This window comes from Euphorbia lathyris, chromosome 8, assembly GCF_963576675.1.
Source record: "Euphorbia lathyris chromosome 8, ddEupLath1.1, whole genome shotgun sequence".
In the NCBI taxonomy this organism is placed as follows: Eukaryota; Viridiplantae; Streptophyta; class Magnoliopsida; order Malpighiales; family Euphorbiaceae; genus Euphorbia; species Euphorbia lathyris.
The window spans coordinates 7,860,119-7,887,222 of NC_088917.1; the positions used below are offsets into that span (position 1 = coordinate 7,860,119).

The following is a 27,104-nucleotide window of genomic DNA, read 5'->3' on the forward strand; positions in this document are numbered from 1 at the left end:
TGAATCTAAAAGATCCGGAACTGTGCCGTCAGTCTTAACTGTTCTGCCAAAAAGCGAGCTCACCCCAGACCATAACTGACGGGAGAAAGAGCAGCGGGTAAATAAATGCTCAATAGTTTCAACATCAACAGAGCATAAGTAGCAGTGAGAAATAACATGAATTCCACGCACTTGAAGCCTATCGTGTGTTGGCAAGGCGTCGAGTGAGGCTCTCCAACAAACAAAAGAGTGAGATGGTAAAATAGACGGACTCCAAATGAAGCTTTTCCAATTCGGAACAGCAGTAACATTAAAATGCCAACTATAAAAGTCCTTCACAGTAAATAACCATTAACCAAAAGCTCCCAAACACATCTATCCTCCATATCTCTCCCCCGTCTAATATTCCGAATGCAAGACGAGACTTCCGGCGGTAGATCAGGCAGTTCGCCCCAGGAATTCCCCGCCAAGTAATCCTCAACACTCTCAAGCCCTGTATCTCGTATCTGCACCCCTTCTGAATCTGCGATTGAAGGCTTTATCCATAAGCCGTGCCAAAAATTAAGAGTGGAGGTCTGCCCAATCCACCAAAAACATTGAGTCAGTAAAAGCGCATGAACCATTCGAACAGAAGCCCAAATTGAGGAATTCACTATCCAGTTCCTGGGCCGACCTCTGGAGCTGAGAAAGCAAGAGCGCAACAAGTTAAAACATAATGAATTATCCTGTATTAGACCCCAGGCCATTTTTCCAAGTAGCGTAAAATTAAGAATTGTCAGATCTTTTAAACCGATGCCCCCATCCTTGATCGAGCGACAACAGATATCCCAGGAAACCACAACTAACTTCCGACTTTCCGTGGAGCCGGTCCAAATGAAATTCCGCATACAACGCTTCAAATGGGATAAGAGAGAGGCAGGCCAATTATAGATAGTGAAAGAATGAATAAATGAACCAGTTATGACAGATTTAACCAATGCAAGCCGACCCGCCATCGAGAGGCAATTGCCTTTCCATCTAGCAAATGTTGCGATAATTCTATCCGACAAGCCGCGCAACACCGAAGCTTTCGGGGCACCCCAGAAGAGAGGAACTCCCAAATATGAGTAGGGAACCGCTCCAATCGAAACCCCAAGGATTCCAGCCATGACACCAGCCCGCCTCGCCCCTATTGAACTGCTGAAATAAACATTAGATTTGTTCCAATTGATATGCTGCCCAGACAGAGAGCTGTATAGGTTAAAAGTGTTCTGAATAACCTGGAAGTTATCAACTGAAGCCGCATAAAAAATGAGGACATCATCCGCATAGAGAAGGTGAGTGGGGAAACCATTACCTCGAGAGTACATCATGGGTCTTAGCTGGCCCGAGTTGTTTAAGTGCAAAAGCAAGCGACTTAAGAAGTCTTCTGCGATACCAAACAGGATAGGCGATAATGGGTCTCCTTGCCTGACCCCTCTAGAACAATGGAAGTATCCAGTAGTAGTCCCACCTGTCAAAATAGATACCCTTGCAGAAGCTAAGATATTGGAAATCCAACTCTGAAATTGAGAAGAGAAACTGAAAGCCCTCATGACAGTTAACAAAAAAGTAGAGTCAAGCGTATCAAACGCCTTTCGGATATCCACCTTTAAAGCCACAGATCCCCCAAAACATTTCTTTTTAAGCATGTTAGTACCTTCCGAGGCAATAACAATGCATTGATGAATGCTACGACCCGGAATGAAACCAAATTGATTGTCAGATACAATCGAACCTGCAATTCCAGCCAATCTATTAGAGAGAATTTTAGAAATAATTTTGTAAGAGAAATTGCTCATGGCTATAGGACGATACTGATCAATAGTTATAGGATTCGAAGCTTTTGGCAAAAGAGTCATAATGCTGCTATTAATCCCCGGCAAAACAGTCCCAGTGCTGAAGAAAGCTTCCACCATTCTACAAACATCAGAACCAATGATGGGCCAATAAGCTTGATAAAAACAACCCGTGAAACCATCGGGCCCTGGAGAGCTGCTTTTATCCAAACGGAAAACAATTTGTTTGATCTCCTCGCGATCCGGGCAGCGAACTAGAGAAGCATTATCCATGTCAGAAACCAGGCGAGGAACGACATCAAGAACAATGTCCAAATTTCTCTCAGAATTCTCTGTCGCCCGAAAAAGATTCATGTAGTAATCACTAACATGAGAGGCAATCTGTGCAGCTTCAGTGACTAATTCCCCATCTATTTGCAAAGCAGTTATGCTCGAGCTTGCTTTCCGCGCAGAAGCAACCCTATGAAAGAAGGTGCTGTTTCTATCCCCATCTTTTAACCATCTGACTCTACTTTTTTCACGGAGATAAATCTCTTTTTTATGAAGAGCGGAGTCCAGGTGAGCATGAGCTTCTAGTTCCTGGTGATTAAGATCAGATGAAAAGCCATTTGAAGAAATGTCAGATTGAACTCGCCCCAGTTCAGTTTCAGCCTTTGCAATGTTCTCATCTAGACAGCCAAAGACCTCTCGATTCCATTTCCTCAGAATAGGCCGCAGAAGTCTGAGTTTTAACCCAAGCAGTTGTATAGGAGGAAGACGGGGAAAAGACCCGCTCCAAAAATCTGAAATAACATCTCGTAACCCTGGGTGCGTGACCCACATACCTTGGAAACGAAACCTCGACATTAAGGGAGGCGAGCTATCACAGCGGAACAGTAATGGGCAATGATCCGAGTGATGCCTTACCAAAACCGTGGTATTAAAAGAACCCCAAAATTCCGATAACTCTGGTGAGATAAGCACTCTATCCAATCGACAATCGACTCTAGAGGAGCCAGACCTGCCATTATTCCATGTATAAAAATTACCAGACACCGGACCATCAATGAATAAACCCTCATCAATAAAGTTGCAAAAATCCTGACATGACCGTCTACCAGGGGCTCTACCCGTCTTCTCATGAGACCCCAGAACTGCATTGAAGTCTCCCAGGACTAACCAAGCTCCCGAAAAATTTGTTTTCTGCTCTAGAATAGCCTGAAATAAATCCTTCCTACGGTTTGCCCACACACTGCCGTACACGACACAAACAAACTGAGAGATTCCCCTCACCAGAACTTTCACAAGCACAAATTGATCATGGCAGAAGCTGACGGAACAATCGTCCCCCAGCCTGTCAGAAATTAAAACCCATAAGGATTGTGGATCCCTTAAATTAGATGCAATCAGAGTAAAGCCCAGCCTTCTCCAAAAAATGGAAGGAACCGACTGGAAAGCAACCATAGGCTCCGCTAGGCACAGAATATCCGGTTTATGAAGATAACATAAATTAGTGAGATATCTCTGGGTATCTAAGTTCAGTATACCCCTACAATTCCAGAAAAGAACATTCATTTAAATCTAATAGGAATTTTACTGACCCGACGAACGCGAGGTTGAGCAAGAGAATTCACCACATTTTTACTACGCCCCCCTTTCCGAGAAGCCACGGTTTGCCAATGCTCCTCCTCTTCGTTTGTGATATCGGCCCAGGAGACGGGCGGGGTCATATCAGATATGTTGTCGTTACCAGGGGAAGACGGTCGATCAGGGGAGGAGAAAACTCTTTCATCATCACTGACTTGCGGACTGCCAGAGACAAAAGCCTCCATAGCACGTTCAGTTTCCTTTGCTGGTTGAGGGACCTGAACTTCAGGATGAAGGTCTGATATGATTCTGCTAGTTATCCCTGTTACTGGAATTACATAGTCAACATGTGCTGGCCTGTCCGGAACAGATTCACGATGAGAGGCAACTTTAGTCTGCTTCTCCACTTCACTATTCCCCTGAGCCTTTTTTACCCCTCCTGTTGTCGGTTTTTTATTTCTTTTGCAATCATAGGCCATATGCCCGATACACGAGCAAACCTTGCAAAAACTCGGTAACCTCTCATAAACCACCTCTATCCATAATTGCTTCCCGTTACGCTCAATCCCCAGTTTAACAGGCAATTCATTAGCTAAGTCCACATCAAGCAGCAACCTAGCGTAATGACCAAAATCCCCTTCCAGGGTTGTTTTATCAAATCTGATCAAGCCCCCAATGCCCTTAGCAATGTCCGCTAATATTTGTGCATCCCAATACTCCCAAGGCAAAGAATATAAACGAACCCATACCTGAGCATTAGTCGCTTTCTCCGCCAAAGGATCAAAATCTGGCACCCATGGCTGTAAACGAAAAGTTCCTGGCTTGATATGAACAATCCCTTTCCCCAGCGCCAAGCTTTTGGCCTCCTGAGATTCAAGAAAGACGTGAAAATAGCCTCTTCCAATAGAGATGAGCCTCCAATTCTCCCTGAGTCCCCATGTTTTGGAGAGAGTATCTTTCAAATCAGCAACTTTCCAAGGTTTGTCCCCTTTATTCAAGACAATTCGTCCGATCAAAGAAAAAGCACATAGAGCGATCCGTCTGTCATATGCCACCTGAGAAATCCGGATCGTCTTAATCCCTCCAATGTCCGTCACCGTAGCCGAAGAGGCTGGATTAGGAGCCACGTTTTTCTGGAGGGCCGTAGCATAAGAGATAGGCTTAAGAACCGGTTGATGAGAAGTAGGTGTCTGCACAATTGCGGTATCAAATCGCAGTTTTGGATTGAAGAGAAATCCGATTCCAACATAGGAATCAAGTGATTGATGATGAGGGTCTACCATGGTCATGTGGAGTGAAATTAATGAATTCACATTCAGGAATATATTTGTTAAAACAGACAAATACGAGTAAATATATGTTTTAACCCAAAAAAATTTAACTAATATCTATCAATAATAACAAACAGTAGTAACAAAGAGAGAGGATTCGAAACATGTGAATTACCAAGGCAATTTTGACATTAGGCACAATGAGCAAACTAAAATTATGTACCATTACCGTCCTCTCTTAATGTTAAATAAAATGTATGATAGAGTTGATAAAAATTTAGTTTTAATATAAATAATGTGTTAAAAATTTATTGATTCCACTGTTATGGTTAGCTTGTAGATATTAATTGATTTTCTTCTAAAATTGGAGTAAAACAAAAAAAAAAATTAGGCTTAAAGCACTATTTGGCCCCTAATTTATCCAAAATTTTATCATTTGATCCATGGCCTATTATTTGGTCACATTTGGCCCATGATCTATCTCAAATTGATGAACTTTCACCCAATTTGGATTCAAATTTAACCGAATCATTATCTCATTGTTGGGGGCTAATTTAATTTTTGTATTTTTAGTGTAGGTTATAATTTTACTCTATAATTTTTTTATTTAATTAAATTCATTTTGCAACAAAATAAAAATGTAATAAAAAATAGAAAATAATATCAAAAGATGATTATAAAAAAGAAAAGAAAAGGAAATAATAAAAATTAGAGGCAAATTTGCACCATTTTTTCAGTAACCCGTCTAGCAACTTCTACGATGAAAACGGACCCCGAAACAGCAAGATATCAGACAACTATTATTTGTTTCAGAAAGATCGGGATGTTAGCTTTCCGGAATGTAAAAAACGGAGCTAAAATGAAGCCGGTAGAATTTTTCAAAGAGAATGAGTACTGAAAAACGGGTTTGAATATGTGAAGGTAATGGGATCATGGGTGAGAAATTCACGGTATTATCTCCATTCTTCCAACTCCCAACTCAACCATTTTCTTTCTTCAACTTATGGGAAGGTAATGGGATCATGGGTGAGAAATTCAATTGCCACTAACATGGGATTTGTTACCCAAAATCCTATAAATAGAGCTTAACTCTTTCATTTCAAGCCCCACTCAAAAATCAATCAAAGACAGACAACTCAATTTTTCTCTCAAATTCTCTGCCAAAATCGGCCTTTTTTTTATCAATCCTTAGGTTCGTAGAAATCGTTCTTTAGCATCTAATTAGTCTAAACAAGGTCTCAATCCCCATAATTAGTTCTTCAATTTCCAGTTCTTCAGAAAAGCTTCCAATTGTCAGAAACTTCAAATCCGAAATTCTCTTTATTTAATCAACCAATTCTCAAATAGTTTTTTGCAATCTCTTAGTTAAGTCAGTAAAATCGTTACTCAATCATCGGTTCAAGCTTTCTTAGTCTAAATTAAATTCCACCATTGTTATATTCTTCAAAGCTTAGAGCATTTTCATGTGAAACCAAGATCACCGAAACCCCATTTTCGAGTCATTCTTAGTTTACACACCTATTCCAATTCATGTTTAGAAACTTTTTATTGATCTCAATCAATTAAAAAGATCCAGAAACAAGCTTTTGAGTTCGTTAGCTGATCATTTTAGCCCAAATTAATTTTAATCAATTCTAGAACTCTCAATTTTTATTTCGTAAAAAGCGACATCCTATAGCTTTCTTAATCGCCCCTAAAGTACCCTCCCCGAAACAGAATCAAACTTTTTGTTTTTCAACCATCAAACAATTATTCTGTTACCCCATTTTCAATCATTTATTCCGAGTTGTTTACTCGACCTTTATCTGAAATTCCAGTTCTAAACCCTTCATTCGCACACTAACTTTAAATACTAGCCTTCGTTTCGATATAATCCGACCTCTACAGCTCCCGAAATTGAGCCCGAAAGTCCCACAAAATCACTATTTTGTTCCACAAAGTGCTGATGATTTATTAGTTTAGTGGTAAATTTCTGCTCAAGTCCTTGAACTCTCCGAACTGCTCCGAATTCACCCAGAATTACCCGGACAACGCAACAGCCCTCGAGCGGATTTTTTGGAGTTCTAGTCCTTAATTTCACGCATCCCAATGACATCAAAGAGATTGGTTTAATTTTATTTCATCCCGTACATATTTATTTTTCATGACTTATTCATATTTCTAGCTTTAAAGTTATTATTTCTTTTTAAGTTGTAATTTTCATGCTTTATTATTATTTGTAATACAAAAACATTGAAAAATATTTACAAAATCAATAAAAATATAAAAGAAAATTAAAAAAAAATATATACTTTTGTGTCATTTATTTCTTTATTTTGGTACTTATATTTAAAAATTGTTTTTCCGACCGACCTGTCAAGTAACGTCGGGCCCAAGACCGTTTTTTTATTTTCAGTCCTTGTAACGGTCATCAATCCCTTTTTCGTTTAGAATTCAAGTAATTTAGGCGCATTTTATTTATTTAATGTATTCAATTACCATTTTATCCTTTGAGAAATAGCTTCTCTGGCACGCCCGCATTATTTTTACCATTTTTAATCCCCGCAAATGCGTATCAAGGTTGAAAATTGGGATATTTCGAAAATATCGCCAACACTCATTGATAAGTTACGATATTTTGACACTAAGTTTAAGTGTTAAAATATCGTTACTTATCAATGAGATAGCGAGTCCGTTAAGTATTCATACAAATTGGGTGAAATTTCACCAAATTGGATAGATCAAGGGTCAAATGTGACCAAATAATAGGCCAGGGGCCAAATGACATAATTTTGGATAGGTTAGGGGCCAAATAATGCTTTAAGCCAATAAATTACAAAAAAGAAGAATCAAACGAATATTTAAAGTATATATAAGAGAAAATTTAAATAACCTTAAACCGTTTAGTCGAAACTAATTAAAAAAATACTCACGAGGTAAAAAAAAACATTATAGATCTTTAGCTTCTTAACTAGCGGCAGTGGGTGCGTTCACTGTAGACCCTAATATTTGTTTATATTTATCAAGAAACGACCAAGTGTAAAAATATTATAATTTTTAAGAAATTAGCATTGAATTTATAGTATATTAAATATATTTACTGTTTTCCCGTTTGACACTCTTAATTTTTTAATCACATACAAAATGACGAAATTTTAACATGATGAAAGCTAAAACTTTTTTTATTAGCCTAATAGGCTAAACTTTGAAAATTACTTCACATGCATTGCTAAAATTAGCTCTCAAGTATAACTTTCTAACTCTGTCACTGGAGGAGAAATAAAACATAAATATAGATAAACGTTGGTAAAATACAGATGATTTGCTACTTATTCTGCACTAATTACATAGCGGTTAGTTCTAAAAAAATATTTCACATTTGTTTTGTTTAGTAATAGAATTGAAGATTAATATTTTTAAATTCGATGAAATATTTAAATTTTTCTGTTCGACTCATACAAAATAAAATATAAATGTTTTACGTCTATTCATGTGTTTGTTATCTCTTAGTATAATGAGTAATAAAATGACTAACATATAAAATGTAGATGATAAAATTTGTGACTACAAAGACGGTTTGATGTATCAAATTGACCTAATTTACCAACGTTCAAGGTAAAATTGCTCTTAATTGCTAATGTTAGGGTAAAATTATACAATTTTTACAGCTTATCCCAATTTTTTTTTCCCTTAAATTGTTTCCAATTGGTATTTGAGTAGACCTGACCATTATCGTGTTCGAGTCGTGTTTCTGTCAAAAAGATTAAACTCAAACCTAACCCAAAAACTTTCGTGTCACAATCATGTTAACCTTTTCGAGTTAGTATCGATTTTGTGTCGTGTTTCATTACATGTAATTTGTTATACATATATATTAATGATAACTTGTAAAAATATAAGAAGATATGATACTATTTTTAAATATTTTATATCGCTTGTATATTAGTATGTTAACACTAACCATTGAAAATTTCGTTAATATCATATTAGAGAGTCATGTAATGTATTTATAACAATTTAGGAGGTTTGAATCAATATTTGCGAGTAATAATTATAATTTTATTATTTTTATTAATAAAGTGACATAAAAATACGAAAGGATATAACAATATTTTCAATATTCGTGTCATTTCGTGTCATTTTCGAGTTCATATGTCAACCCTAACCCGACCCAAAATAAAGAAACAGCATGAATCTCGATTGAGCTTGAACTTTCTTTATCTTGCTTTTCGTTCTTGTTTTTTTAAATATATTATTATATTTTTAATATTTAAAAGTATGCTCATATTCTTTTTGATATTTACACGTTTCTGTTTTCTATGTTTTTTAGAATAATAAGTTTTTCCATTTCTGTGCACATACCTCATAAGCTAGGTGTGAGAGCAATAAAGCACAAATCATATGTAAAATTACTGAATGCTAAAGTATAACCGTGCATAAACTAATGAAAACAATAACAAAGAGTAAGTTAATAGCAGTTAATGCCAGCATTCTAAAACTTGGGTTTTAATGAGAAAATCATAATTTAACCTTTCCTTTGCTTGCGAGAAGAACTTGGGTTTATAAAGTTTAATAATCTTATCTTGTTTGGTTGGAAAGGTTTATAAATGATGTGTAGAACTCTCAGTTCTTTATGGAAATTGTTGGTCTATATAATATGAGCTGGCTTGATTTTTGGCCTACAGAGAATTCCAATTTTGTTGGTTGAGAAATAAAGGAAACAACTCTCTTCTATTTCTACATTTACCGGACCCAATGTCCGTATAGGAAGGAAACTTACCCTCCAGAAATGGCGCTTTATGTCACTTCTGATGGGCTTGGGAAAATTCTGTAACAAATTCTCTACGTCAAGACCTTTAATTTGTTTCCAGACCATGGCGTCTAACACCCTTCCTTAGGGTAGGGGGAAAGAATACGTGTTCATCCAGAGAATCCCAATAAAGTTTGTGAAGAAATATGGGAAAGAACTCTCTTCTATTGCTACAGTTACTGGATCCAATGGTCGTATATGGGTTGTGGAACTTGAAAGAATTGACAGCAAGTTATGGTTTCATAATGGTCGTGTTGGACATTAATTTTCTTCTTTTCAAATATGGAGGGGAGTCAAACTTTCATGTCTATGTATATGACTCGTCAGTTTGTGAGATAAGGTATCCATGTTATTCTTTTGGGGGTTTGCAGAAACCATGCCATGATAATCAATCTCTAAAGGCCCAAGTGAAACAAGAAGTAGAAGACGGTGGCTTTAGGGAAATGTTTGGTTCTGATCCTCAATACCATACAGTTTGTGAGATAAGGTATATCCATGTATTTTTTTTTTTGGGAGTTTGCAGAAAGCATGTCATGATAATTAATGTCTAAAGGCCGGAGTGATACAATAAGCGGTGGCTTCATGGAATTGTTTGGTTTTGATCCTCAATACTATACATACACCTGTCTCCTCAATGCAGAGAGAGAGAGAGAGAGCAATTCGTGTTGCTGAATACCACTGTGGAGAAAACTGCAATGGATCTGGCAGATAATCTCCAATAAGGAGAGTCAGCATAGCATTTGAAATCAAGGAAACTCTTCCGGAGGCAAGTGCAAAGCATGGTAGGTAACTGAATTAAGCAATGGAAGTTAAGCAAAGTAAGCAACATAAAGCACGAGGTCCATTCAGAAGTAAGGAAACTTCACAAGGAGGCTGTTGAAAACAACACCAATTCGGTAACAGATCTCTTTGCTTGAATTTCTTTCTTGGCTATATTCGGTTTGGGCACGCAATAATTAATGGATGGAAAAGGAAGCCGGCATTGCATAAGTAATATAGGAATGAAGCTGTAAAATATGACTACTATTTATGTGGTCAGAAAATAGCTATAGATAAAATAGAGCCTAACCTTGCCTAGCCTACGTTATTCAATTTATTGGTATTCTGATATTGATTTGGAGAGATTGATGATAGTGAAAAATAGAGCATTATCCTGTTTCTTTTTTTTTATTTTTCGTGTTATATTGATCAGATGATCATATTGTGGGTATTCTTTTATGCCTTTTCAGGTCATAGAACATAACTTTTCAGTAATTTGATTGAGCATCCAAAGTTCATTTCTGATGCAAAATCTGCTACAGTATTATTTTGTTGAATTTTATGTTTTGATTGTTTGTTTGTAGATTATCCATTGCACAAAATAACTTAATGTGAATCAATCTTAAAATCTTTTCATTTTTACCACAACTGATGCATACAATTACACAGGCTCGGTGTCACACCGACCCTAGACGACCTCAATCAGCATCGGACGTGAAATAGAAAGATCATAATATTTACCAGGGACCTCAACATATGTTTACCAACTCCACTATATTACAATTGAAATACCAAAGTTCTAACCATAATGCTAACAATAAGAAGCCAACTTCCAAACCTCGCCTAATCGGTCGGTAACCTCCTCTATATCCTGTATTTTCTCACCTAAAAACATTAAAACAACTATCAGGCATAAAAACCAACTTTACTTAACATAGCTACAGAAAACTCAAAATATAGTTGATAGTTACTTACCTTAGCTACTAATTGAGGTTCAATTCTCCTCTAGATTCTGTCTAAGACGTTTCCCTCCAAACACTGTCGAAACTCAAAAACTCTTCGGTTAGGACTTAGATCTATACATAAGGATACTATGGTTCCAATTTCGAGTAATTCGACAGTCAAAACTCCGTAAATCAAAGAAATGGTGGAGAAACGGTTCGGAATCGATAAAGAAACAGAAAACAGAAAAATAAATAAATAAAGAAGATGATGATGATGCCGAAGAGGTTTGGGAGATATATCCCAAATCTGACGAATGTTCGGGTTGATCCTCCATCTTTAAACATTACTCTAAACTTTTCCATAGCACCAAATAATTATAATATATACTAATATCAAAATATAATTTTTAGAAATTTAAACACGGACGTGACACTCAGAATTTCTGAAATCAGAAAATAATAATGTAATCTCATAGTGGGAGGAATTTTCAACCTTCCCATAGTAGAAATTTCAATCTAGAATTTGTGTGTAAACATTGAAATTTCAACCAAAAGTATACTCATCATGTTAGTTTTTATTCTGTGCTGTACTGGTTAGTTTATATATGCAATCATATGTGGTCTCATCAGGGACGTCATATCTACGGGCAATATCAAACACAAATAATCACTTAGCAAGTAGTAACGAAGAGAGAGGACTAAGAACATGTGAACTAGTTATGTATCATCATCGTCCTCTCTTAAGGTTAGATAAAATATACGATAGAGTTGATAAAAATTTATTTTTAATTCAAATAATGCATGTGTCTATAATAAAAAAAATCGGAAATATAGCTTATATAAAATAGAGAAAAAGTATGCTTAATAAGTTTTATGCATCTCTAGCTTTTTGTACTTGTCTTCCTAGACTTTAAGAAGATGTTATTTATCTTCCGAATTTGACGAAAGTGGCCTATTGATGCTTAAAATCCACATATCAGAACAATAAGACATTTCGGCACTATTTAAGAAATTTCAAAGATCTAATAGCAATTTAACAAGTTAAGAGGTTTTGAACTACAATTTAATCAATTAATCACCCGGTTGTAAAAAAAATAAGATGTATCCGAAAAATGTATTGAACGCACTTTAAAATATTATTACATAATGCAGAGAATAAGTTAAAACATATTAAAAAGGAAATTTTTATATGTTCAACTGTAAAATTTATCTTCTCTAATATTCGAACCAGATACGACAACCTTAGTTGTTTTACTTTTCTAAGGTGCGTGCAATGCACCTTCCACATATAACTTTTTTTTTGTGTGTAACCGAGTGATTAATTGATTACATTTTACACAAATTAAGAGAGCTATCTGAACCTTTATACAAGTTAAGGGTGTCATCGAGACACTTTCAAAATTCAGGGAGCCAATCAACCTTTTTGGAAAAGACATAAAATTTAGTTAACGGACTATTGTTCATTGAGTTAGATTTTAATATGAGCATAGAGGCATTACAAAACTTAATTTCCAATCTTAAATTAGAAATACAAATGAAATGATTTAATTGAATTATATATTTTGATAAAAGTCCGTATCATTCCATTAAAAGAAAATATAACGGAATAATAAATAGAAACAAAATGCACAAAAAGAAGAAGACATACTTTTTTTTAAGTGAAGTATAGATTCAATCCTAACATACGAAATTGTTCAAATTTAACCCCAATAATTAATATTAATTTTAGCATTACGTTATCGAAAATTTAAAAATATTGGTTTAACTATTTTTTTAATTGTAATATGTACATTTCAAACATCAATTAAGTCTAAGATATTTAATGTGTCATTGACACATATACAATAACCAACTAAAATTGTACTACTTTAGTTTATTGATAAACTTATTTGTAATGTCTCGACTGCCACTTAAATAACAGTCATACTAGTTTTTTCAAATTTTCAGTAACCCACGATTAAAATTGATCTTGAAAACGTTAGGATTAAATTTAAACGCGATAAAGCTAAATCTGTATTTCACATGAAAACGTTAGGTCAAATTTAGTCCTTATCCCTTAATTGAAATATTAGCAACTATATTACGAGCCCGTTTGTTTTATCTGTTCATGTTTACTGTTAGCTCTTGCAAATATGTAATATATGTTTTTTTTTTCTAAAAGCGGCTATTTTGAGATTTTACCGAAAACACTTTTTATTTTGAAAAGTAGAAATACAAGGATACTAAACAAAAATCAGAGTGACTTTACATAGGGGTGTCATCGGTTCGAAATCGAATCGAAAAATTAAAATTATCAAAATAACTCACGCCTACATTGTACCGAATAACATAAAAAAGCGAAACATTACCGAACCGAAATATTCGGTTCGATTTTAAACCGAACAAACCGAATTTAATTAAAAAATAAAAACAATAAACAAAAAATCTCTATATTTCATCATTAAATTTGGATTTGGTTCGATTTTAAACCGAACAAACCGAATTTCTTTAAAAAATAAAAACAATAAATAAAAATCACTATATTTCATCGTTAAATTTACCTCAATAATAAAAAATTTAAAATATATTAATATTAGCTTATTATCTCAACAAAAAAAACTAAACTTGTAAATTCAAATATATGTATATATATAAAAAATAATACAGAATGTGTAATTCGGTGCGTTTCGGTTTTTTATCATTTTATTATCAAACCAAACTGAACCGAAATGCACCCAAAAATAAACCTGCGCCAAACCAAATTTAATAAGTTCGGTTTGATAGTTTAAACCAAACCAATGCAAACCCATACTTCACACAAGGGCAATTTGGTCTACATAACATAAGGGCAATCTGGTCTATAAATGAACAAAATTATTTGAAAATGAGCTTGGTAGACCTACATTATATAAGGTCAATTTGGTCTACATAACATAAAGCATTAGGGTTTCTATCGAAAGTGGGTCCTGCGCCGTGCAATGACCACCCCCTCCTCCGCCTTGTTTAGTGGTAAAGACATCTCCGATAGAAACTTGCTGTGATGTTTATGGGATCATTAGGGTTACAATAAAATCAACATCTTGTGTATCAACTGATAGTCATGAACCTATACAAAAAAATTATCTTCACCATCTGATATCTGGAGGACGAATTTGGAAGAACGATATTGCAATTGCAACAAAGAAGCTCATCAGATTATGTGTAGCATTTGCCATGTCGGCCTCTAAGTTTTAGCACAATATCCTCTGAGCCGGAAAGTGCAGAAACGTCGACCGGATTTATGGGATCCGATTGCGATTAGGGTATTTGCAGCCTTTGTTGTTTGCTGGTAATTTTCATTTCGTAATTATGTTTATTTTACCTCTTTCTTACTTCAGTGTTTGTTTATTTTACTTCTTCGCTTTAACTGTTTCTTTGACTCTTTGTATTTTGATTCTGAATTGAGCTGAAAGGTTTATAGTAATCTTCAATTGATTCTGAATTGATTTTAAGAAAATATCAAATTAATCTTCAATTTGTTATGAATTAGTTCAAAAGAAAATATCAAATTAAAAGGTATAGATTAGACACAATATCCTTGAAAATAAAAGTTTAACCTAATACGTCACCGGTTCCCTGAACTTGTCTATAATAGTAGATTGGCTTCCTGAATTTTGCAAGTGTCTCACCAGATCTCTGAATTTGCTTAATATAAAATGGTGCAATTTTACCCTTAATGTTGGAAGCCAAGAGCAATTTTACTCCTAACATTGATAAATTGGATGTTAATAGATGAGCATTTGTGAACTTGAAGATTATAAATGTGTTTACTTGAAAAATCAATTTTAGTTGCTAAAAATGTAGGACTAGCTATAGATTATGAATGAGAATTTTGATTATAGCTGTGTAAAATCTTTTAAAAATTTCCCTTTATGAACTATTAGATATTTGGTAATTCAATGTAACTATGACAATGCGGTAGTGGCGTAACTATTTTCATGCTATTAAAAGTGTATATTTTGAAATTTAAAATGTTTCTTCTTTTTGCGCTTTTAGTATTCTGCACAGTTATATTTTACTTTTTTATAATCTGTGTAAGTATACTGCTAATTGTACTATACTAGTTAGTTCTGAGTACTCTTTTTCTCTATTTACGTATGAAATATCGGGTTCGATAACGATCATATGTGCATTTATGCAGACCATTCCAAAGGAATTTGCCCGGGCGAATGGCTTGGAGAACAGATGTTGCAAGATTGTGCTTTTGAATGAACAAGGTGGACTGCTTTCCGTTGGGCTAATTCGTTTAAGGCGGGGAACTCTTGCGTTTTCGAACTGATTCGAGATGGTGAGAAGCCTGTACTGAAGATAACAAGTGAGTTCTCTGTTTTTTCTTCTTGTTTTTAGATATGTCGAAGGTTGCTTCTGCTTTTTGACACGTTATATGATTCATGGAAGAGCAGGAATCCCGTGTTTTTTTTAAATATGCTTTTCAATGAAGATGAAAGTGGGAACTTTAGTTTTACACCTTATATGATTCATGAAAGGGCGGGAATCCCGTGTTTAAGAACTTTTCTTTGACACGTTATATGATTCATGAAAGGGGGGATTCCTGCTCTTTCTTAAGTATGCTTTTGAATCAAGATGAAAGATAAGAACTTTTTTTTGACATGTGATATTATTCATGAAAGGGCGGGAATCCCAAGTTTTCAGAGTCCGTTAAACCTTCCCTGTTGTTTTCACATGTGGTCAGCATATTGCGAAGTAAAGCCACAAGTTACCTATCAGTTGTCTACGGGTTTTCTTTTTGCTATCACTATCGGTCAATAGGTCTAACATTAACCAATTAATATGCAGGGAGTCACTAATACATTCTGCAATGATCAGTGATGAAAAATCCCCAGATTTTGTGATGTGCATTGGGGATGCCAGATCCGATGAAGACGTGTTCGAAAACATATCGAAAACAGCTTCATGTTTGTTATGTTCTTTAGCTCCTGACATCTTTTCATGCACTGTTGCACAAAAACCAAGCAAGGCTAGGTACTGTCTAGATAATAATGTTGATGTACTGCCATTGCATCAAAGTTTGGCAACTCCTTCAAGTTATGACGGTTTCCTTTTTGTCGCATAAATACAAGGTAAAGAAAGTAAACAGTCGGGGTAGAAGAAAGATGGTGTTTATCAATTATGATTGGAGAGTCTTGTCGAGATATCTTAGGAGAGGTCGATAGGGTAGAATAGTTTTGGTGTTTTAAAGTTAGACATTGGTAATCTCTTGCTATTTTGATGTCATGAGACTAAAATTGGTTCCTAATCATGTAGATCAGACTTAATTTGGTATTTTAGTTAATTTGGAAAGACGTTCAAAGGCATTTATATGGTAGTGTTGATGCGTATATGAGTGAAAATGAATATGTTGTTCAATTTCCAATTCTAAATGATCACGGCTTATTTATAGTGTTTCTGTTGGGGAAATATTATCTGCTGAGCTGATTCTTCAATTATTAATGAGCGTGACAAGAAGGACAATATACAGCTGTGCATATATGGATTATTGATTTTGGATTAAAAAATGAGAACATCTCACATGAGTTAGCAATCAATTCATAATAGATGAACTTAATTATCTATAATAAGATGGGAGAATAAACAACTTCGGTTGATTTGAGGATAATTAACTTATGTTGATGCATTCGTTTAGACATGTCTTGTACTTGTATGCTATTTATTCTATGCTGTACAAATAGTAAATGTTTTGGTGAGCTATACATAGATGTCAACACCATCAATAATCAACAGTAAACTGCAATACGGATCTGGCGGATAAAACTCCAATACCGAGAGTCAGGGTATCATTTGAAATCAAGGAAGCTTTTTTGGCTGAGCAGGGTGCAAAGCATGGTAGGTAACTAAATGAAGCAATTGAAATTAAGCGGATAGTAAGCGACATAAAGCACGAGGTCCAGTCAGAAGTAAGGAAACTTGACAGGGAGGCTGTCGAAAACATCACCAATTCGGTAACAGATCTATTTGCTTGAATTTCTTTCTTGGCTTTATTCAGTTTGGGCAGGCAATAATTAGTGGAGAGGGAAAGGAAGCCTTCCATAAGTAACATAACTCATAGAGCCTAGCCTAGCCTAGCCTAGTTTATTCATTTTCTTCATGTTCTGATATTGATTTTGAGAGATTGATGATTGTGAAAAATAAAGCATTTTGATGTTTGTTTTTTTATTTTTCCTTTTGATGACTGCGACCAGAACACTGTTGTTTGCTTAATTCTGTGTGATAAATTGAAAGAGTCTATTGTTTTATTTTGTTCCTATTGGCAGCTTTAGAGATATTTTCCCTTATGAGATATGTCTACTCAGTTGTTTTCTATATTTTGGCAACCATCAAGATGCGAGGAATGAATTCACATGCATTTCTATCCATTTTATGGTTACTCTGATAACTTGTGATAATGTGGTAGACTGATTTGATAACGTGTTTGTTTATTTTTATTAATTGTATGTTAGATGCGTCGGTTAGGAGGACTGAGGAGTGACAAAGTCATTTTTAATACAAATACCTTATATGTATTATGAAAGGTTAGAACGAAAATCAACTAATATCTATTAATAGTAGATCAACAAAATAGATCTTCTTTGAACATGGTTATCTAAATTAAAATTAAGAAGAATTTTTTTTTTTAGGGATTATAAAGAGAAAAAGAAAATATTTAATACAAATAAATAATGTGTGTACCATAAAAAGTTAAAATGAAAATCAATTAATATCTAGAGCAACATTAAACACTAAATAATAACTTAGCTAGTAGTAACAAAGAGAGAGGACTCAGAACATGTCAATCACCAAGGCAATTTTTCCATTATGTACGACGAGCGAACTAAAAATTATGCATCATCATTGTCCTCTCTTAGTGTTAGATAAAATATATGATAAAGTTGATAAAAATTTATTTAATGTGTATTAAAAAAAAGAATCAAATCAACATTTAAAGTAGGATAAACTTCAAATAAAACCCATGTGATTTCACTAATTTTCAGATAAAGGACTGTGATTTACTTTTTATCAAAACGAGGATTGAGGTTTTCAACTTTAGCAAAATAAGGACTTTTTCGATTGATACTATTAAAATCACCATTGACGACTTCAAAAATGACATATTTTAAGAACTACTAATATTCTAAACAACTTTAATTCTTCAACTTTTTTATTTTGAGATTGTTTAGATGATGTTTGGTAAAGAGAGAGAAAGTTAATGTTTAGAGAGAGAAAGTTCTAAAAAAGATGATTTTCGAAAATCGAAAATGTAGTTCCATAAAAAATATGACATTGAACAACTTTAATTCTTGAAAATTTTCATTTTTAGGTCGTTAAAGATGGTTTTAAAAGCATTAATCCAAGTGTGAAACCTCAATCCTCGTTTTGACAAAAAGTAAACCACAATCCTTTATCTGAAAATTAGTGAAACCACAAGGGTTTTATTTGAAATTTACCCTTTAAAGTATATATAAGAGAACATTTAAATAACTTTAAACGAATTAGTTGAAGCTAATTAAAAAATACACACCAAGTAAATAAAAAAAAACTTAAATTTAAACAAGTTCAAAAGTTGAAAATATTTTCAGGGTTCGATCATCGCCTTTGGGAATGGAAAGAATTTCCGTGGCTAGCAGTCCCACCCATAGAGGTGTAAACCATCTGCGAAAGTGAATAGTCACTGCTGTCGGCAGTGGATACACTTAAGAACCAAAAAAATTGAAAATATTTGAAGAAAAGAAAACAGCATGGTGGAGTTGTTGCCTATTTTGAACAACAATTTATATGTATATATAAGCTTTAGCTTTGAATTTTCTATGCCTTCTTCTCCAAGGTCTTAATGACTTCTTTTTAAATAAATGTATTTCATATTCATCCATGCCTTGCTTACCAAGTTTTTAATAATTCAAAATATTTAATTTAACAACATTTTCAACAAACGCTTATTTTTCGGTTTTTCTCTCTTTCACGTTTTCGTTTTTTCGCATTTTGTTACTTTTTCGTGGTATTCACATTCTATTCATGGTTTTCGTGTTTTTTACGTTTTCGCATTTTGTTTGCGTTTTTCGAATTTTCATGTTTATCGCGTTTTTCACGTATTGTCATGTTTTTATGTTTTAGCATTTTACACATTTTCGTATTTTTTTTGTATTTTTCACGTTTTCATTTTTTCACTTTTTCGCGTTGTCCATGTTTTGTGTTTTTTCGTGTGTTTGTTTTTTTTTTCATTTTCGTGTTTCTCGCGTTTGTTCATGTTTTCATTTTTTTTTGCGGTTTTTTTTCATATTCTCATGTTTTATGACGTTTTCACATTATTCCCGTTTTTCGTGTTTCATATTTTTCGTATTTTTATATTTTTTAATGTTTTCTCCATTTTTCCATTTTTAACGTTTTTTTATGATATAAATTATAGATTCGCCAAAATTTATAGGATTTGAAAAATTGACTAGAGAGAAAATTGAGAATTTAATAGAGGATAATTTTATAATTTATAAAAAATACAATGTTAGGAATAACTATTCCTTGTATAAATTGAAGAATAGTTATTCCATGAAATTAATTAAGGAATAAGAATTCCATGGAATAGCTATTCTTTAAGATATATGGATTAATTTTTTTATTGATATATTAATGTCATTTAGATTTTAAAGGGTCCAAATAATTGATATTTTAAGGTTAAAAGTGGTCCAATTAATTTTTTTGAGTAGATATTTGGTGAACTTAATAATATGTACCGTACAAAAATGAATGAAATTTTTTTTATTTATTATTTATAGGAATATATCTTAAAATTCTAAGTACAATTATTTTTGTTAAACGGGCCCTTGTTTTTATTTCGCATGGAGCACATAAATTGTCATGACCGGATCTCTGAATTCTTATTTTATTTTTTTATTAATAATTTATTATTGAGAAGTCTATCTCTTCTCACTATTGGTAAATATAACCATAATTAATAATTTTAATGGTAAAATAATAATAATGAATGAATATGAAGAGTATTGTTGGATATTATATGTATTAGTCACTCCTCATTTGGTACGATGTTATGCAATGTAATGTAATCGATGTTGTAATGTAATGGAATATAATAATGATTCCATTACAATGTTTGTTTCGTCAAATATAGTTGGAAACTTGAAGTATTCTCAAATTTCATATGCATGGAAATGTCATCCATATATAATGGTTAAAAACTTGTCAATTTTTGTACGTTTTTTCCGTTTTCCCATTTTTCTATTTTTGTTTTCTTTTTTTCATTTTTCGTGTTTTTCATGTTTTTACATTTTCACCTCTTTTCCATTTTCTGTTTCCACATTTTCCCCATCTTTCGTGTTTTTCTCATTTTTTCGTTTTTCATGTTTCATGTTTTTTCTCGTTTTTCACATTTTTTTCATGTTTTCGTGTTTTTTCATTTTCATATTTTTCTCGTTCTTCGCATTTTTCATGTTTTATCGTTTAATAAGAATTGTAGATAATAAATATAAATAAAAAATACTAGTCGTAATGAGAATTCATGTCTATTTTTTATATAATCCCCATTACATAAATATGTAAGGTAAAATTGATTGACGTAATTCTGATTCCATTACAATAAAAACAATAGAGTAATCCAAGTATGGTAATGAACATCTATTGTAACAGGTATTCCATTACAACGTTCATTACAGCGTACCAACCCGGACCTAAGAGTCAATTCTTTATATTATTTTCAAAGAGTGGACTAAGAATCTCTTGAAAATGCTCTAAGAGTATTGGATGTAGTGAGTAATGACCAATCAACAACCAAATGATTTTTTATCTACTGATAACTTTAGTGATAATTAAAATAAAATCAACTGCTTTCTCGTTGATTCAGATATCGATGTTTCTGTTTGTTCTTTTTTTTTGGTGCAAAAAGAGGATTGAAGTTATCGTCCGTTTAGAAAACTAATGATTTTTAAGTAACACTATCAATTTAATCGTTGATGATCTTAAAAAAATCTAAAAATTAAATTTCTTTAGTATCATATTTACTATAGAATCATGTTTTTTATTTTCTAAAATCATAATTTTTGGGGTTTTCTCTCTTTAAACATTAAGCGTCTGTTTGGTATACCGTAATGCAATGTAATGTAATTAAAGTCGTAATGTAATCAAAGTTGTAATGTAATGCAATGTAATTGTGATTCTGAAAAATAAAAAGAAAATGGTGGAATGTAATTACCATTACAATACTTGTTTTTCTTAATTAAATGTAAGAATAAAATTTTATTTACATAATTAAAATCAGTGAAAAACATGAAAAACAAGAAAATGCAAAAAATCGAATCGAAATCGGTTACAAAATTAGATTAACCGAATTCAATAAATTAGTGTATAGTTTTTCGTTTTTTCATACTTTTTTTTACATTATTCTCGTTTTTCTTAATTTCCATTTTCAATATTTTTCACCGTCTTCCTATTTTCTCCTTTTTTCCGGTTTCCCTTTTTTTCTCGTTTCAATTTTTCATGTTTTTCTACCTTTTGCGTTTTTGACAAAAATGAGAGGTTAGATTGAGATGTGAGATTTGACAAATGAGAGGTTCAATGAAGCTTTTAAAGTTAGAATTAGGATTACATGTTTTGGATGTAATAAGAATTCAAGTCATTTTTCTATGAGGTAAATAATTTATTAGTCTCATAGTTTTTACCTAACACACTGTTTAATCCTCCTATTTTGAAAAACACATTATAAGGTCCCTAACTTTTGTAAATATGAACCCTTTGATCATTTTGTCTAGTTTTTTTAGACTTGTAACCGAACATATAATGTATTTTTCAAAATAGATGGAATAAACAGTGTGTTAGGTAAAAATCAGGGGACTAATAAATTATTTACCCTTTTCTATGTAATGAGGATTACAAGATTTGTTCAATAAAATTTAACTCATGGTTTTCTCATTCCATTACAACAAAACTGTAACATGCAACCAAACATGGTAACGAGCCTTCAATGTAATGGTCATTCCATTACGAAGGTCATTACATCTTACCAAACAAGACATAAATATCTTAGACGTAATTGACGTTTGGAAGGTATGATGTGACAGATAAATAATGATCATACTAGTTTTTTCAAATTTTCAATAACACATGACTAAATTTGATCTTATTTAAAAACATTGGAGTTAAATTTAAATAATTTTATACGTAGATTAAATCTGCACTCTACTAGAAATATTAAGGTCAAATTTGTCATTTGTCCCTTACACGAAATATGAGAAACTACATTGACAAAAAAAAAAAATATCAAGATGACTTTACATAAGGTGAATTTGGACTATATGAACAAAGTTATTCGGGAAGGAACTTGGTAGACCTACATTACTTCATAAGGGTTTGGGTCTTCTCTGCCGTGCAATGACCCACCCCTCCTTCTTCGCCGTGCATCGGTGTTCCCTACATTGATATCTCCTATGGAAACTTGTTGTGCTGCTTATGGGATCCGATTGCGATTAGGGTTACAATTAAATCAGCATCTCGTGTATCAAGGGTTACAATTAAATCAGCATCTCGTGTATCAATTCGATAGTCATGAACCTATACAAAATCATCTTCACCCTCGGATCTTTGCAACCACTGTTGTTTGCCGGTAATTTTCATTTCGATTTTACTTCTTTTCTTTTGTTTGCTTCACTTGGTAGTTTATTTTACTTCTTGGCTTTGCATAGTGATAGAACCACCCTGCCTGTATTAGAATAACTGGAGCAATCCCTCTAACTGTTTCTTTGTCACTTTGTATTTTGATTCTGAATTGAGCTGAAAGGTTTATACTAATTATTGTCAAATGGTAAATTGAAACAATCTTAAATTTGTCATGAATTACTTCAGAAGAAAATATCAAATTAAAAGGTATAGATTAGACACAGTATCCTTGAAATAAAGGAAGAAAAATGTCACCCTCGTATGATGCACGGAGACTCATCATGAAACACAGAGAAACTCTCTGAAACTGATACTAAACATTTCTGGGTACATTTCCATAATTATCCAAAATATGAAAACAGTTTTCTTTGCCTATTTGGACTAAAATTCTAGAAATTCAAACTTTATAATTTCCAATTCCTGTTCAGTCTAAAATTATGAATTTTTTCTATTTGACTGATAATTCCTTGGAGCTTACCTATATTTCTTTCTGCTATAATTCATGCCCTTGAATCTCAATTATGTTTGGACTTTCTTTATCTTGTTTTTTGTTCTTGTTTTTTTTAAATATATTATTATATTTAAAAATATGTCCCTATTTTTTTAATATTTAAGATTTTCCGTTTTCTATGATTTTTAGAAATTACATTTTCCAGTTTCCGTCTTCTATGTTTTTAGAAATTACATTTCCCAGTTTTCTCTGTGTTCTTTAGAAATTACCTTTCCCGTTTCCGTATCTGTGAAACATACCTCATAAGCTAGGTGAGAGCAATAAAGCATAAATCATATGTTCAATTAAGTCAATGCTAAAGTATAACCATTCATAAATTAATGAAAACAACAACAAAGAGCAAGTTCATAGCAGTTGATGCCAACATTCTAAAACTTGGGTTTTAATGAGAAAATAAAAATTTATCCTTTCCTTTTGCTTGCGAGAAGAACTTGGGTTTATAAATGATATGTAGAACTCCCAATTCTTTATAGAAATTGTTGGTTTGTATAATATGAGCTGACTTGATTTTTGGCCTACAGATAATCCCAATTTTGTTGGTTGAGAAATAAAGGAAACAACTCTCTTATATTGCTACACTTACGGGACCCAATGTCCGTATGGGAAGGAAACTTACCCTCCACAAATGGCGCTTTATGTCACTTTTGAGGGGCTTGGGAAAATTCTGTAACAAATTCTCTACGTCAAGACCTTTAATTTGTTTCTAGATCATGGCGTCTAACACCCTTCCTCAGGGTAGGGGGAAAGAATACGTGTCCATCCAAAGAATCCCAATAACGTTTGTGAAGAAGTATGGGAAAGAACTTTCTTTTATTGCTACACTTACTAGACCCGATGGTCATTTATGGGCAGTGGAACTTGAATACTGAGCATCCCAATAAAGTTCGTGAAGAAATATGGGAAAGAACTCTCTTCTATTGCTACACTTACTGGATGCAATGGTCGTATATGGGTAGTGGAACTCGAAAAATTTGACAGCAAGTTAGGTTTCATAATGGTTGGCATGAATTTGTAGACTACTACTCTATTCGTGCATTTCCTTGTTTTCAAATATGGAGAGGAGTCAAACTTTCATGTCTATGTATATGAGGAGTTTGCAGAAACCATGTCACGATAATCAATGTCTAAAGGCCCAAGTGAAACAAGAAGCAGAAGACAGTATGAGCATCAAGGAGAGAAGCTTCCTGCAGAAGCAAAGTTTGGATATTCTAGGGACAAAGAAGTGCAATTCAATGAGAGCGAGCTTACAACTCCTCCTTGTAAAGTTGTTTTGCCTATATTAGGAGAAGTGTGACACAAGAAGAAAAAGAGAGCAATATGCAACTCTATCAGGGTTAGATATTGCAACTCGACCAACATCCCGTCTATCAACAACAGATAGTCATGAAGCCATACAAAATTCTTACTAGGTGAAGTGTGACACAAGAAGAAAAAGAGAGTAATTAGTGTTGCTGAATACAACTGTGCAATGGATTTGGCAGAATACGGAGAGTCAGCATAGCATTTGAAATCAAGCAAGCTTTTGGCGGAGGTTGGTGCAAAGCATGCTAGGTAACTAAATGAAGTAATGGAAGTCAAGCACGAGGTTCACTCAGAAGTAAGGAAACTTCACAAGGAGGCTGTCGAAAGCACCACCAATTCGGTAACAGATCTCTTTGCTTGAATTGCTTTCTTGGTTATATTCAGTTTGGGCAGGCACTATAGATAAAACAATAAGAGATTTTTAAATCATTATAAATATTTATAGTGAGAATAGTTTTTACATTCTATATTATGGTATAATAAGAAGAGTTTTTATTATTATAAAAACATTAATGAGAATATTTTTTAACATTATTATTAATTTCTGGTAACAAATATATTTTTTGTATAATATAAGTAATGATATAATTATGTATTATTATAAACATTCTAATGAGAATATATTTTAATCATTACAAATATTTTAATGAGAAGTGATTATGTCATTATTACTTATTTAAATAACATAATTTTGTATCGTTATAGACATTCTAATGAGAATATATTTTAACTATTACAAATATCGTCATGAGAAATGATTATGTCATTTAAATGACATAATTTTGTATCATTATAAATAATCAATGAGAATATATTTTAATCATTACAAATATTTTAATGAGAAGTTTTTATTATCACTAGAAATTATTTTAATATGGATAAATTTATCATTGTAACTTTTATAATGAGGATAAATTTTAATATCGTTGATAAATTTAGTAAGGGACCCAGTAATGAAGGGCCCCATGAGAATAATTATTCTCATTAAGAACACTTTTATGAGGATATTTAGGCTTTTAGTGAGAATATATACCCTCTTTAAAAGCCGTTTTTTTGTAGTGCAAATTTTTATCATTATGTACAACCAACGAACTAAGAGCAATTTTATCCATATCATTGCCAAGTTGGATCAATTTGAGAAATATTTCATCAAATTGTCTTCTTGGTCATAAATCTTTTCATCTACACTTCATATGTGAGCAAGATTGTAAAAAAGTTAGGCGCTAATCGGGCGGACAGAGCCCTCCAGGATTAATAGGATTTGTATTTTTGCATTTTTTATTTGTTATCATCAAATTGTTATATATATTCAAATAAAATATGTATTATACTATTTAAAATTAATAATATAAATTAATTAATTTTTTTTTGATGTAGTAAATTAATTAATTTTTCGAAGAATTTATAAATATTAATCTCCCGTTCTATTATTAAATCGCATAAAATATGATTTTTTTTAACAAACTGATATGCAATTAGTACAAAATAAGTAATAAAATATTTGTGTAAATATAACAATAATTAATATTTTTAATGATAAAATAATAAATAACGAGCGAATATGAAAAGTATTATTGGAAATGATATGTATTAGTCACTCTTAAATCACTAAGAGCCAATTATTTATATTATGTTAACAGAGAGCAGGCTAAGAGTCTTTTGAAGATATTCTAAGAGTAGCGAATATTGACCAATTAACATCTAGATGTTTTTTTACCTACTAATAACTTTAGTGATAATTTAAAAAAAAATCAACGTGCTTTTTCGCTGATTCACAGATGTGCGTTTTTGTTTTTTTTTTCTTACAAAAAGATGATTGAAGTTATCGTCTGTTTATAAAACCAATGATTTTTTAGGTTGACACTACCAATTTAACCGTCGATGATCTTAAAATAAAAAAATTCAATGAATTAAATTTCTTTAGTACCATATTTACTATAGAATGACGTTTTTTATTTTCTAAAATCATAATTTTTAAAGCTTTCTCTTTTTAATCATTAAATATTTTGGACATAATTAATGTATGGAAGGTCAGATCTGACTATTAAATAATAATCATAGCAATCTTTTCAAATTTTCAGTAACATACTACTAAAATTTATCTTACTTAAAAACGTTACGGTTAAATTAAATAATTTTGTACGTTAAGGTTAAATCTGCACCGTACTAAAAATGTTAGGGTCAAATTTGATATTTTCCCCTTACACGAGATATCAGAAACTACATTAAAAAATGTGAACTGCTATATACTGCGACTTTTTTTCATCTACTGCACCCTTTTGACATTTATGCCCTTCTCATTTTATTTTTTTCAAAATCTCAAAATTTTTTTCTCTCTTTCTCTTCCAATCCTAAAAACCCGAATTTGACGAAAATGGACCAGAGTATTCCCGAAGACCATGATTTCGAACACGAGATAATCTTACGATATAAATTTAAATTAAAAATTCGTTTTTAAAATTTTGAATTTTTTTTAAGGAATAAGCCTAAACGGAT

The 27,104-nt window shown here is 32.8% G+C and overlaps 1 long non-coding RNA gene across 1 annotated transcript; it reads left to right on the plus strand.

The window, feature by feature from the left end:
* The first annotated feature begins 14,055 nt into the window (after positions 1 to 14,055).
* LOC136203263 (uncharacterized) lies at positions 14,056 to 17,368 on the plus strand. Its single transcript, XR_010674760.1, has 3 exons — positions 14,056 to 14,432; positions 15,285 to 15,458; positions 15,941 to 17,368. It is a non-coding gene; the product is annotated as an uncharacterized lncRNA (long non-coding RNA).
* Positions 17,369 to 27,104: the final 9,736 nt, after the last annotated feature.